Source organism: Equus przewalskii, chromosome 19 (genome assembly GCF_037783145.1).
Source record: "Equus przewalskii isolate Varuska chromosome 19, EquPr2, whole genome shotgun sequence".
Classification (NCBI taxonomy): Eukaryota; Metazoa; Chordata; class Mammalia; order Perissodactyla; family Equidae; genus Equus; species Equus przewalskii.
In genome coordinates this window covers 4,950,217-4,962,388 of record NC_091849.1, presented here as the reverse complement: position 1 = coordinate 4,962,388, position 12,172 = coordinate 4,950,217, and the positions used below count along the sequence as shown (strand labels likewise).

The 12,172-nt window shown below is 44.8% G+C and overlaps 1 long non-coding RNA gene across 1 annotated transcript in view; it reads right to left on the bottom strand.

Moving 5' to 3' along the window:
* Window positions 1–4,302: 4,302 nt before the first annotated feature.
* LOC139077388 (uncharacterized) overlaps window positions 4,303–12,172 on the bottom strand; it is an 80,608-nt gene continuing 72,738 nt past the window's right edge. The window contains exons 3-7 of the long non-coding RNA XR_011529883.1: window positions 11,978–12,024; window positions 10,630–10,682; window positions 8,760–8,881; window positions 6,266–6,377; window positions 4,303–5,699 (exon numbers count right to left, since the gene is read on the bottom strand). This is a non-coding gene — a long non-coding RNA (uncharacterized lncRNA). The remainder of the gene's footprint in view (window positions 5,700–6,265; window positions 6,378–8,759; window positions 8,882–10,629; window positions 10,683–11,977; window positions 12,025–12,172) is intronic.

Here is a 12,172-nt window from a genome sequence, read left to right as displayed (position 1 = left end):
GAATCAGATCGGATTAACTCAGGACTCCTATGCCTCCTGGAGGATGATATAGATCAGTATGTAGAGCAGGTCACCCTGGGCTTCTCTCCCTGGGGCAGCCTTGAGCCTCATCACAGCCAGTGAAATTTTATCCCGTCCAAGTCGCCAAACTGGAGGGGAAGAAGACATTTCCTCTACCCGCTCTGGGTTCTTCTGGCCTGAGAACGAACTAAATTCACATGAGACAGGATAACAGGAGAAAATTAAACAAAGCCTTATAACATGTATACATGGGAGAGTCTCGGGCAACCTGAGCAACTTGTCAAAATGGCTGAAGCCACCACCTTAAATATCATCTTCAGCTAAAGACAAAGGAGGATGTTGGTCGTGGAGGGAGTCAGTTACATGAGGTTACCAGACAAGTACAGGAAACAAGGGTCAGGTTATTAATGCAGATTTAAGTCCTTGCCTTCCCCATTAAGACTTTCTAGAGATAAGGTCATCCCCCCTTCTTCTTGGTGCAGAGAGGGAGACACCTCACAGATGGAGATTTCCTATACAAATGTAAATGTCTCTTAACAAAGGGTAAGTAAATTCTACTCTTCGGGTTCTTTCCTGTCTGCAGGTTTTAAAAGTAACCAGCCCCAAATAATCCTCATCACTTTGACTGGGGTCGAGAACCAGGGCTACAGATTGAGTTCCCCTTGGTTCACCCTGGCATGGCTTTGTTCTTCTCATCGCTTATGCTAATGTAATAGAGCACCCGAGGTAAAAAAGATGGACCTCTGTTCCACCACACGTCCATCTGGGTGAGCAGTGTGGGATCAGTTGCCAAGAGACCAAAGAAAAGACCTGGAGACAGTGAATGAGACATATGAGTTTATTGAGAGTTACTTACAGCCAAGGTCCAGTGGCGTCAGGCTGGACAGTAACATGCACCCGCTACCGCCCCCTGAGAGAAGCTTGCTTAAGGAGGCAGAGGAACAAAGGCTGCCTGCTTGCCAAGGGGGACTGTCCCTGTATGACCTGCATTCAAAGGACCAGCGCCCCCCCACCTTGGGAGGGCCTCCGTATTCCCTCAGACCACGAGGGTCTTGGTGTTAACTCTCCCATGAGAAAGCAGTCGGGTTGGCCAAGCCCAGGCCTGTTATCATCGTGAGTGCTGACTAGTAGCCCAGACAGGGAGCCTCAAGGACACATGGTCTTTAAAGAGGGTTGCCAGCTAATGCCCCTACAGCCTCTAAGAGTAGTTTGGATTGTGTGAGGAAAAAAGGGAGCTCCATACCGGCCTCTTTTCTGGTTCTGTTGGTCCCATTCCTTTGCGACTTTGCTGTACCACCCTGTCATTTGCTGGGATTACCCGTGTGCACCTCACCTCCCCAGAGAGGCTGCAAACTCCCTGAGGGAGGGTCACATCTGACCCCTGACCCCTCCCAGCACTTTGCATCATGCCTTGCACACACTTGGTGCCATATGTATAGTCTTCTGATCTTTCTAGGGTCTTTTACTCCTATTAAATACCAACATTTAGAAACAGTTTAAAATTCAACATGCTTTTCTGTTGCCTCTGACAATATTTTTCCAGTGTAAGCCTGAGACAAATGCCTTCTCCCCTCACCTCTCGTGCAGTTTTTGCCACACCCTGCTTGATAAACTCTGTCTCTCTAGAATGTTCCCTCTTGGTTTGGTTTCCGTGGAAATCTCTCTGGGGGAGAAAAGTGTATTTGCTGAAGGAGAACCATAAAGACCTGTTGCCTCCTGGTGTAAAGAGGTCACCAAGGGAAGTGAAGAGAGAGACAGGAAAGAGCTGCACCGACTCCAGCGGGAAGCTGATGCACTTCAGGCCGCTCCAATCCTGTGTCGACGGGACAGAGAGTTTTTGAAACCCACCTCAAGAGGGAAGCAAATTCACAGGGTTGCCTCGTCACAGGATCAAGCACACCAATTCCAAATGCTCCTATTCCAGGACTCTCTCCAGGGAGTGACCTGGGGCGGCAGCGGGAGGGGATGGTGAGGCTTTTTGGCAAAGAATGAGCAACAGCCTGCCCCAAGGCGAGACGTGTGGATTGGGCTATTATTTAGAACAGAGGGGGCTGGGATGCAATCCCTAGCCATGCCCACAAGGTGTCACAGCGATTCTATGTAAGGTCATTCCACATCCTCTTCATGAGAAGAAAAAGTAACTGCCTTATAGCTAGTTAGAAGTGGTCAAAGACCGAGGAGACGCTCAGAGATCCCAGGAATGTTGCTGCACTGAAAGGAAGCTACGACAGAGTGACAGAAGCCATGCAAACAGAGCCCCCAGCCGCCTGGGACACACTCACCATTCAATAGGACCCAGAGTTTATGACACGGCTCCAAAGATGTGTTTCAAATTTATCACTTTTAGGCACAGTGACAGATGGAGATATTGTAATAGCGGTCCTAATTTTGAAATGCTTTGATCTGTGTTTTCAAATATGCATATACCCTTAAAACTACTCTTGAACATAATAACTAATTCTTTTTCAACCAGACAGTCAGGAACATTTATAAATAAACTGGCAGAGGACATGGGTGCAAAAGTACATGCTCAGCTGTATTTCAGGATTCTCAGAAATCATCCCAGACCCCAGGTCAAAATGTCCATCTCTGAGCCCTCCCAGTTGCTTTGACCACAATGGCAAACTTTTCAATAAACCCCTCTAGCTACACAGAGATAGTCTTTCTGTCTCCTCTGATTAATCATTTAAAAAATACTTACAAGCTTCCACCTAACTATACACATGCAACGTGCAAGCTTCTAAGGAATCAAAGATAAATAATACCGGGGACCTGCTTTCCAGGAGCTCAAAATCCAGGCGTGAAGAGAGTTTTATAACTAAAGTTGGTGGCGGTTGTGGGCCCACTCGGTTATCGGGTGGTATACCTGTTCTGTGGGGGAACAAGGACCGGGGACTTAGAGCACTAGTTAGCATTTATTTGCAAACAAGGGGCCACAAGAGATGCCCCTAATTTGGGGGAAGTATCCGAGGAGGGAAGAACACTTGCCTTTAAGTGATGTCGAGATTCACAGGCTGCACTCTGACACGAGGGCTGATGCTGCCCCCCACAGTTATTGCTCTGGGGTGGTATTCCAGCGGTCCACACAGCAAGCTGAGACTGAGGACCAGCAGAAACCAAATCGGTTAAGCCTCGCTGTTTAAGCCCCATGTACCATTTGAGGCCTGAGCACTGTGGCAAGTCAGGAGGCTAAAGTTTAGAAATCAAAACTCACTTTACTAGGCATGATAGTAATTGACCAGGATACGCCTCGAATAGGTTCAAAATCTGTAACACTCAAACCCCAAGTCCCGATACCAGAGTTCAACACAACCGACTCTGCCTCTCTTTGACCCTTCCTCTTGCTTCCTCCTTCAACTTCTCTGCAATGGTCACTCTGACTGTCTTAGTTTCTTAGCTTCCATCTCTTTCATTACCATCTCATTATTTGACTGTTGAGGAGATGTTCCCACTGTGATGCTAAAACACGTCGCACAGAGACTCGGCTACAATAATCTTTTTGGTGCTTAGCATGCTGCCTAGGGCTAGTTCATCCATCTCCGGGATCCAGTGAGTCCAAAGACTGGTTGGGCCTCTCTCTTCTATCTCCTGCATCTGTATTTTATGAGTGAAGGAAAGTTGAATCTACTAGACATGAGCACTTAGTAACACTTGGGTTGGGGGAGGACTCATTGAAGATATTTCACTCATTGTCATGCACCTGCTTGCATAACATAGTCCTTATTTTTTTTTTTGAGGAAGATTAGCCCTGAGCTAACATCCACAGCTAATCCTCCTCTTTTTGCTGAGGAAGATTGGCCCTGAGCTAATATCTGTGCCATCTTCCTCTATTTTATATGTGGGATGCCTGCCACAGCATGGCTTGATAAGCGGTGCATAGGTCTGCACCTGGGATCCAAACAGGTGAACCTAGGGCCACCGAAGCAGAACTGGCAAACTGAACTGCTGCGCCACGGGGCCACCCTGTAACATATTCTTGAGGGCTAGAATCTTGAGATTGGCATGAAGGGATAGTCCTGAGAGCGACTACAGGTGGTGCTACCTAAATATCCTCTAATGCAATCTTTGAGAAAACTTGTCCTGTAGGAAGTCACTACAGGGAAAGGCCACACAAGAGAAAGAACAGACTAACTTTGTGGGAACTGTTCTGACCCCTTAAGATTTTCCTGGAAGAGTTGTACTTACTAACTTGGGGTGAAAGTCTGTCCTCGACCCAGTTACTCCAGTGGTGACATCTGGAGCAAAAAAGAGAAAAAAAAATAACAAAGATAATACCAGAACTTTTTCCTTTGGCCAATCATATTTATTGAGGGCCTATTATATGCCAGACACTGGACAGGGACTGAAGGTGGCAGAACTGCCACTTTCGGCTGCTGAGAGGGGCAGGAACAAAAAGCCAGTGACCATACAGCAAGAACATTTTGAAGACTGCAGAGGCAAAGCATAATCAGAGCCAAGGGTGCAAGGGAGGATAAGGAAGGCTTTAGAGAAGCAGTAATTCCACGGAGAGTGGTGCCACTGTGAGCCTTGAGTGTGCCCGTGCGGCCCGGGGAAATGGGAGACACCAAGGTAATGACAAAGCAGTGTGGCGAGTGCTATCAATCGAGGCAGGAACAGGGCGGATGCACAGAGAAGTTTCTTCCTCATCCTTGGAGAAAAGGTAGCAAGAAAGGTACAAGCTCTGCATTTAGCAGCGATCGCTCCTGGTGGCCACGTGGGCCCAGGACAGGCGGGACCCGCTGGGGCAGAACGGAGCAGGTGCCGTGTTGCTCCGTGGGATGGACTGATGGCTCCCAGAGATCCTCAGGTGGATCCAAACCGACCGCTTTAGACGCTTACTGGAATTGCTCTCGGTCATCCAGAAAAGAAGGACTCACGGGCAAAGCGTAGAGATTTAAAGAGGAAACTGTGTACAGATAAATGTGGTCTAAAAAGTGTTTAACTCCTGGGTCTCTGCCACCACCTTTCAATTATCTGAAAAGGAATCTTTTAATTACAATTCTTTGGAGTCCTCAGAGCCTTCCGGAATAATCACATCTCGTGGTTGGAACCAGGGGCCTTTCCTTGGGGTAAAAGTGTAATTTAAAGCCCCAGGAACAGGAAAGGGAGCTAGGACAGCTCGGGCACATCCAGCCTGGGCCCGTGGCTGCGCCACTCTGGTGCTGGCGTGTGGGCCCAAAGAGTTGCAGTGGGGAACCCACCAGCTCCCCCACAAAGGAGACTATGGGTGAATCAGTAAAAGGCAACACCAGCTAGCTGGCAGTTCTGGTGTAAATAACACTTAAAACACTGTACTAAGAGCCTCAAAGCAGAAGTAAATGAAAGTCGTTTATCTGAAAATCTGAAAACAACTGTGGGAAAACAGGCAAAGTGGAATGGTAACTCCAGCAAAATTTGCAACAAAAAGAAAAGAAAAGAAAAAAGAAAGAGTCTGAAGCTAACTTTGGAAACATATGTAAAATAAGTAAAACTCCCATCTGTGTCACTAGAATAATGTTTATCATAGATAAACAACAGCGCCACCTACAAAAAACACTTAACAGGACAGCTTCAGACTAATCCTGTAGGATGCTCGGCACAGCGTGGAGTGGCAGCTCGCGCTTCCGGTGCTCTGTGTGGTGGAACTCAGATCACTCAGGGCTGAGGAGGATCACGTGGGAGCGCCCAGAAAGAAAACGCTGAAAGTGGAAATTGGGCAGAGTTGGAGTTTTTACAGGATGAGCACTTTCCAGTGTTCTCAAAACTTAACCAAGGAATGTATTAGATGGCTCTTTTTGACCTTTAATTTTTCTCACCCTCACTGACCACACCCCTGCCCTGACATTAGTACCATTTCCTATAATTGTATGGTCACTTCCCTTTTTGAGATTTTTCACCTGTATTGTAGTAACGTGCAGCTCTCCCAAGCAGAAATAAAAAGTATTAAGAATTCCATGTGGAGGTTCTTTTCCTGGTTTTGCTCACCCTGAGACTTTAGGTTTTTAACCATGATTGTTGGGGTAGGGTCTGGAGCGTCCAGATATTTACATCTACTAATTACAGCAGTATTGTTTTTTTAAAAACTCAAGATTTTATGTAGACAACAAAAGTATTAGTTAAAAATGGTTACGCTCACACTGTGTAATAAGAATTACGTCTAAATGACATACGATTATAAATGATACACAGCAGCTTCTGAAGTCAATTTCTAATTTCTCCAAAGAAACCAGAGATAGTTAGACTGAGGCCTCCCCCTGGCGCTCACATTGTTCCCAAGTGCTCTGGTTTAAAGAACGACTGATGAGAAAGTTCTAGGCCGCATCACTTCAGTGGGGTACAGGAGTGGAAGACAAAGGGTACACACAATCTTCCAAAGCCTGATAGAAAAGCAAAAAATGCATAAGATTAACAAAGTAAATTGTGAAGTCAGTGCAAGATTCTACTCATTTTTGCACAGTGAAACTGCAACTTTTTCTTCAAGATACACTACGAAGACCCAGGAAGGACCCAAAGCGACACCATGTTGATAACTCCCAATTATCGACAGTCTTCTCCTTCGCCAGTTTTGTTTCATTTTTTTCATGATAGATTGTGCATTACCTCCCCAAGCCAAAGACCATAGCCTGAAAGAAAATCCAAATTATCTTAAGTAAAACAAGTCTAGGGGGCTGGCCCCATGGCATAGTGGTTAACTTTGGCGTGCTCTACTTCTGTGGCCCAGGTTCTTGGGTTCAGATCCCAGGTTCAGACAGACCTTCACCAGTCGTCAGCCATGCTGTGGCAGCATTCCACGTACAAAGTCGAGGAAGATTGGCACAGATGTTAGCTCAGGGCGAATCTTCCTCGGCAAAAAAGAAAAAAAAATGCAAGTCTAAAGTCACAGCAAGGAAATGAGGCTGTGCTGAGTAACAGGATAAGAAGCTAGGTGAGGTGAATCACAGGGCAAGAGCCAGGAGAATCGAAGTCAAAGCAGAATGCTAAGGACGACAGATGAGCACATGTAGCAGACAACAAAGTTGAGGATACCATGAGGATTTGGGAGGCCCGTTCTTATGTCAACCTGTTACATGATACGGGGATGGGTTCAACAGCTTTAAGAAGTTGAGTGGTTGGGTCGGCCTGGTGGCACAGCGGTTAAGTTGGCGCATTCCGCTTCGGCGGCCCGGGCTTCCCGGGTTGGGATCCCAGATGTGGACATGGCATCGTTTGGCAAGCCATGCTGTGGCAGGCATCCCACATATAAAGTAGAGGAAGATGGGCACAGATGTTAGCTCAGAGCCAGTCTTCCTCAAAAAATAAATTAATTAATTAAATAATAATAATAATAATAAAGAAGTTGAGGGGGACTAGGACAGACAAATAGAACATGGGACAGAACAGAGAGCCTGAAAGCAGGCCCACACATGTTAGTTTAGTTCCTCTAGAAGCAGGCTCTGAGACAAGAAATGGAGTGCAAGCGGTTGATTTGGGAGACATGAGGAATTGAGATAGGCAGAGAGGCAGTCTGTAAAGGGTGCACAGCTAAACCAGCTACAACAGTGGGCTACGGAACTACCTCCCACAAGGAAACCCTGGGAAAAGGTCCAATCAGGACTCAGAATTATCTCACCCAAGGAGGGAGGGAGTGAACTGGGTCGTTCGTAAGCCAAGCCCTTTCAGACTGTGGTTGGGAACTGCTCCCACTAATTCTCCAGAACTTTCAGGCTTCTGTAGTTCTGCAAAAGTCCTCAGGCACAGAGATAAAATGATGGCAATTGGAAGTCATCGGGAGCATGCTGAAAAGGTATGCCACGTGTGTGGTATATCTGGTACACGAAAGAGGTAACCCTACTGATGAATGAGGAAGAAACAGACTACTCAATAAACGATGTTGGGACAAACAACTATCCATGTGGCAAAAGATAAAAGTAGCTCCCTAACTCACACCATACACAAAAATAGAGTTCACATGGATTAAAGACCTAGATGTAAAAGAACGAAGAAATATGTAAAAACCATGGGCAAATATTTTTATGACATCTGGATGTGAAACGATTTCTTAAGATGTGAAAATCACAAATCATAAAGGAAAATATATATATATATAAATTTGACTTTCTTAAAAATTAAAACATCTGGATCATAAAGGAACCATAAACAGCATGAAAAGCCAACCTAAAGATTTACAGACATTATTAACATCCAACAAATGTGATAAAGGATTAATTATCTAGAATATACAAACTTAACCCTTTCAATCAGTAAGGGAAAGACAGCATGGTTGATAAATGAGCAAAAGATACAAACAGGACTCACAGAGAAAGAAACCAGTGTCAGTATGAAATCATATGAAAAAATGTTCAATCAATAAAATTCAGGGAAATGCAAATTAAAACAATAAGATGATATGTCACACCCATCAGATGGGCCAAACTTATGTCTGACAACACCAGTGTTAGCAAGGATGTGGAGAAGCGGGAACTTCTTGCATGGTTGATGGGAGAGTGAACGGAAATGATCCCTTGGGAAAGCAATTTTGCAATAGCAGGGTAAAGATGGGCAAGCTCTATAACCAAGCAATTCCACTTCTAAGGGTACACCCTAGAAAAATTCATACATGTAAGCCAGGAGACAGCTAAAAGGATGTCCACAGCTGTTTGTAATAGAGGAAGAAAAAAGAAAAGAAAAGGGAAAGAAAAAATAAAGGGAGAGAGAGGGAGGGAGGGAGGATGAGAAGAAGAATCTAAAAGTTCCTGCGTAGGAGGAATATAGAGCCTGACCTGGTGGTCCAGTGGGTGAGATTCCTGTTCTCACTGCTTCAGCCCAGGGGGCGCAAAAGACCAGGCACAGTTCTTCTCTGCTGTACAGGGGGTCGCTAGGAGTCGGAGTCGACTCAACAGTACTAACAAAAGGAGGAACATGTAAACAGACTATGCTTAATTGTATATGAACTACTGTCCAGCAGTTAAACTGACTGAGATGGATATATGCATACAAACATGGTTAAATCTCAAAAGCATACTGTTGAGTGGGGGTAAAAGGTAATTTACAATGACTACTGAGATTACACCATCTATTTTATGTTTTTAAACAAACTAAGCATGCTGTAATTGTTCGTGGATACAAAAGAGCCAAAACGTGTGAGGGAATCTTGGAGACCCCTGGGAAGGGCTGGAGAGGGGAGACTCCAAGGGGGAAGAGAGCTGTTCAGGAATGTTTTAATGCTTCTTAAGAAGACCTAAACAAATACGCAAAATCTTCACCTACAGTTAACATCAGTGGTGAGTATGTAAGTGCCTGTTACATCATTTTTGTACTCTTAGAGATGTTTGAAATATTTCATAATTTAAAATATTGAAAATAAAGTATCACTAAGTCAGAAGAAGTGGCTTTGGAGCATGGAGAAGAGTTACCCTAGACATCCCCTCCCTGGGGATTTCCCTGCACCCAGCTAGTCCCATGCTCGAGGACATCAGCGAAACCTGCAATGGTCCCTCATGTGCATCTCCTGAACTTTGTCATGGATCTTTCTTTTTCCCCAAATGTGATCAAGCTGAATCAGGTTGATTTGCTAAGCTCAGGACTAGCCAACCTTGTGACTTAGAATAACATTTCATTAATAAATAGTCAAATGATAGTAGCTAATATAACTCTTCTCAGAAATTATTTCATTTATATTTATTTATATATAATCATATATTATATAACATTTTATCATTGCATTTAAAAACTATATTTATACTGTAATCGTATTTATATTTTTGTATATTATTTTATTATATTATTGTATTTTATTATATTATATGTATTATATTATTTTATGTTTTATAATTTCATGCATAGAATTATGCACTTATTATTATTGTAATGATTCTCATCCCTATTTTACAGATAAGTAGACTGATGCCAGGGGGTTACAGAGCTTGGTCAGGTCCCCGTGGGTACTAGGGAGCAGAGCTGAATTTAAAGTCTGTCTTTCTCTGAAGCCAGTGTCCTCTTCGTTGCACCAAACTGCTCTATAGGACAGAGCATTCGCAAAGATCACAGTTCTAACCTGAGGCCTCAAGTTTTTATCATTTTGTGTCTTTGATTTTGAGAGTGTGTATTGGAGGGGAAATAAAGAAAGAATTCTCTAGAAAGAGATGAAGAGACCACAGGGGTGTGTCTCAGTTTGGCTGAGGGCAGCGTTGGTAACGGCATCTTGATCAGCGGGCGCATCCTCTTACGCAGCAGGCGGAGTGGCTGCTGGGTTTCCTCTAGGCCCAGGGGCTGGAGCTGCCCAGACCCTCCGTATAGGGAAAGTCAGATTCGGAACACAGGACCTGACGACCAGGAGTGCTGACACTGTCCGTTCCGGCCTTAATCCTCCGCCTTCCTCCCACGTCACCCCGTTTTGTTCCCCTAACAGTGCAGGGCTTCTCTGAGCTCAGAGACAGCGGAGACGGCACCGTGGGAGTCAGCATCAGGCCCACCTAGCTGTGCCATGGCCCCACCTCCCACCCAAACCTGCAAGCTGCCCAGTTGGTGAGGGAGCCCCTGCCTGGTGCCCAGGGGCCAGCCGCCCACGGTATTGGGGCTCCTCATCTGCTCAGGAGCCGACGCTTGGGAGAGAAACTCTGTGTTTTCATCTCAGTTCCTTTTCCTACTTACAGGTTCCATGACTTCGACAGGTTACTTCACTTTTCTGAGCCTCAGTTTCTTCGCTTCGGCAGAGATAATAATAGTAGTTATTTCATAGAGTTGTTGTGAGGAGTAAGGAGAGAAGGGATGAAAAGTGCATATTAGTGAATTGCCTGCCACTGAGGGACTCGTTAAGTATCGGCTATTATTAAACATTAGCTATTGTGAATATGGCCCTTCCCTTCTTGTTGCCCTCAGGCTTCTGAATATTCCCTTCTCCTGGACGCCCCACGGCCCTGTTCTGTCCACCTTATATTGTGTAAGAGCCTTCAGGATGCGTTCTGTCTCCACACTTTCAATGGCTGCCCTATTTCTGCAGTAGGATTTTCTCCCAAAGCCCATAGCTGCTTATGTCCTCTCAGTGCCTGCAGTACCCCAGAGGGCAAAGACAGGACCAAATATTGGATTCTGGATTCTCCTAGTCATCGCCCCCCTGCTTAGACAGATATCCAGCTAGACCTTGCCCCAAGATATGACAGAAATGACAACCAGGTTGTTGGTGTTCTGTGAATAATGTTTGGTTGCCTCAGGGAAGCAAAGTTGGTGACATAAGGAGGTGTGGCAGAAACCATGCCCTCAAGTTTTAGACACATCATGGACTTGGTCACTTCACTGCAAAGGAAGGAGAGCACTGGGGCTTCTCAACCTTGGCACTATTGACACTGGGCTGGCTACTTCTTTGCTGTGGGGGCTGTCCTGTACCTTGTAGGGTATTTAGCAATATCCCTGGCCTCTGCCTACTAGAAGCCAGTAGCATCTTTCTCCCCTCCTCTCTGCTCCCCACCTCACAACAACCAAATGTCCCCTGGGTGTGCCAAATCACTCCCAGTGGAGAAACCCACACATGTTCAACAGAAAGAGGATAGACCTGGTTATGGGTGAAAATGAAAGTCGCCTAAACAACTCCATTTCTGGGATATTCCAGGATCCCCAGGGTAAAAATTACTTCCCATTTGTTATGGTCAGGGTTCCCAAGAAATACTACCCATCCACAGTGGTGTTTTCTTAATTAGCAAGTTGCTGAAATAATGCACTAGGGTTTACTGGGTGCCACATCACTGATGCTATGAATCTTGTCCAGGACAAGAATTCATTTTCATTAGTATGAGTACACTGGCTGATTTAGAAATAGCTGACATCAAAATTCCATGATCCCAGAGGATTTTTATTTTGTTTATGCTTACTTGTGCTTTCCATCTTTTCTACACTAAACATGTTTTATTTGTATAAATTTATTATTTATAAGGGCTTTCATCATAAAATTTTGATTTATAGAAATTAGGGAAAGAGACTGAGAAAGGGGAGTAAATAATTTCACCTTTGAGCTTCAGATTTCTCACTTGTAACATGAATTGTCTGCATTATCTGTGAGAAAGATGGGTAAGCAAAAAGACACAGAGGAGAAAAAAGTGTTAAAAACATCAAAATAAAGGGAATTCAAGCATTTCTTTCATTGTAGGAAAGAAACAGAGCATTATGCTGTATAGATTGTGTAACAGACACACCCTAGCGT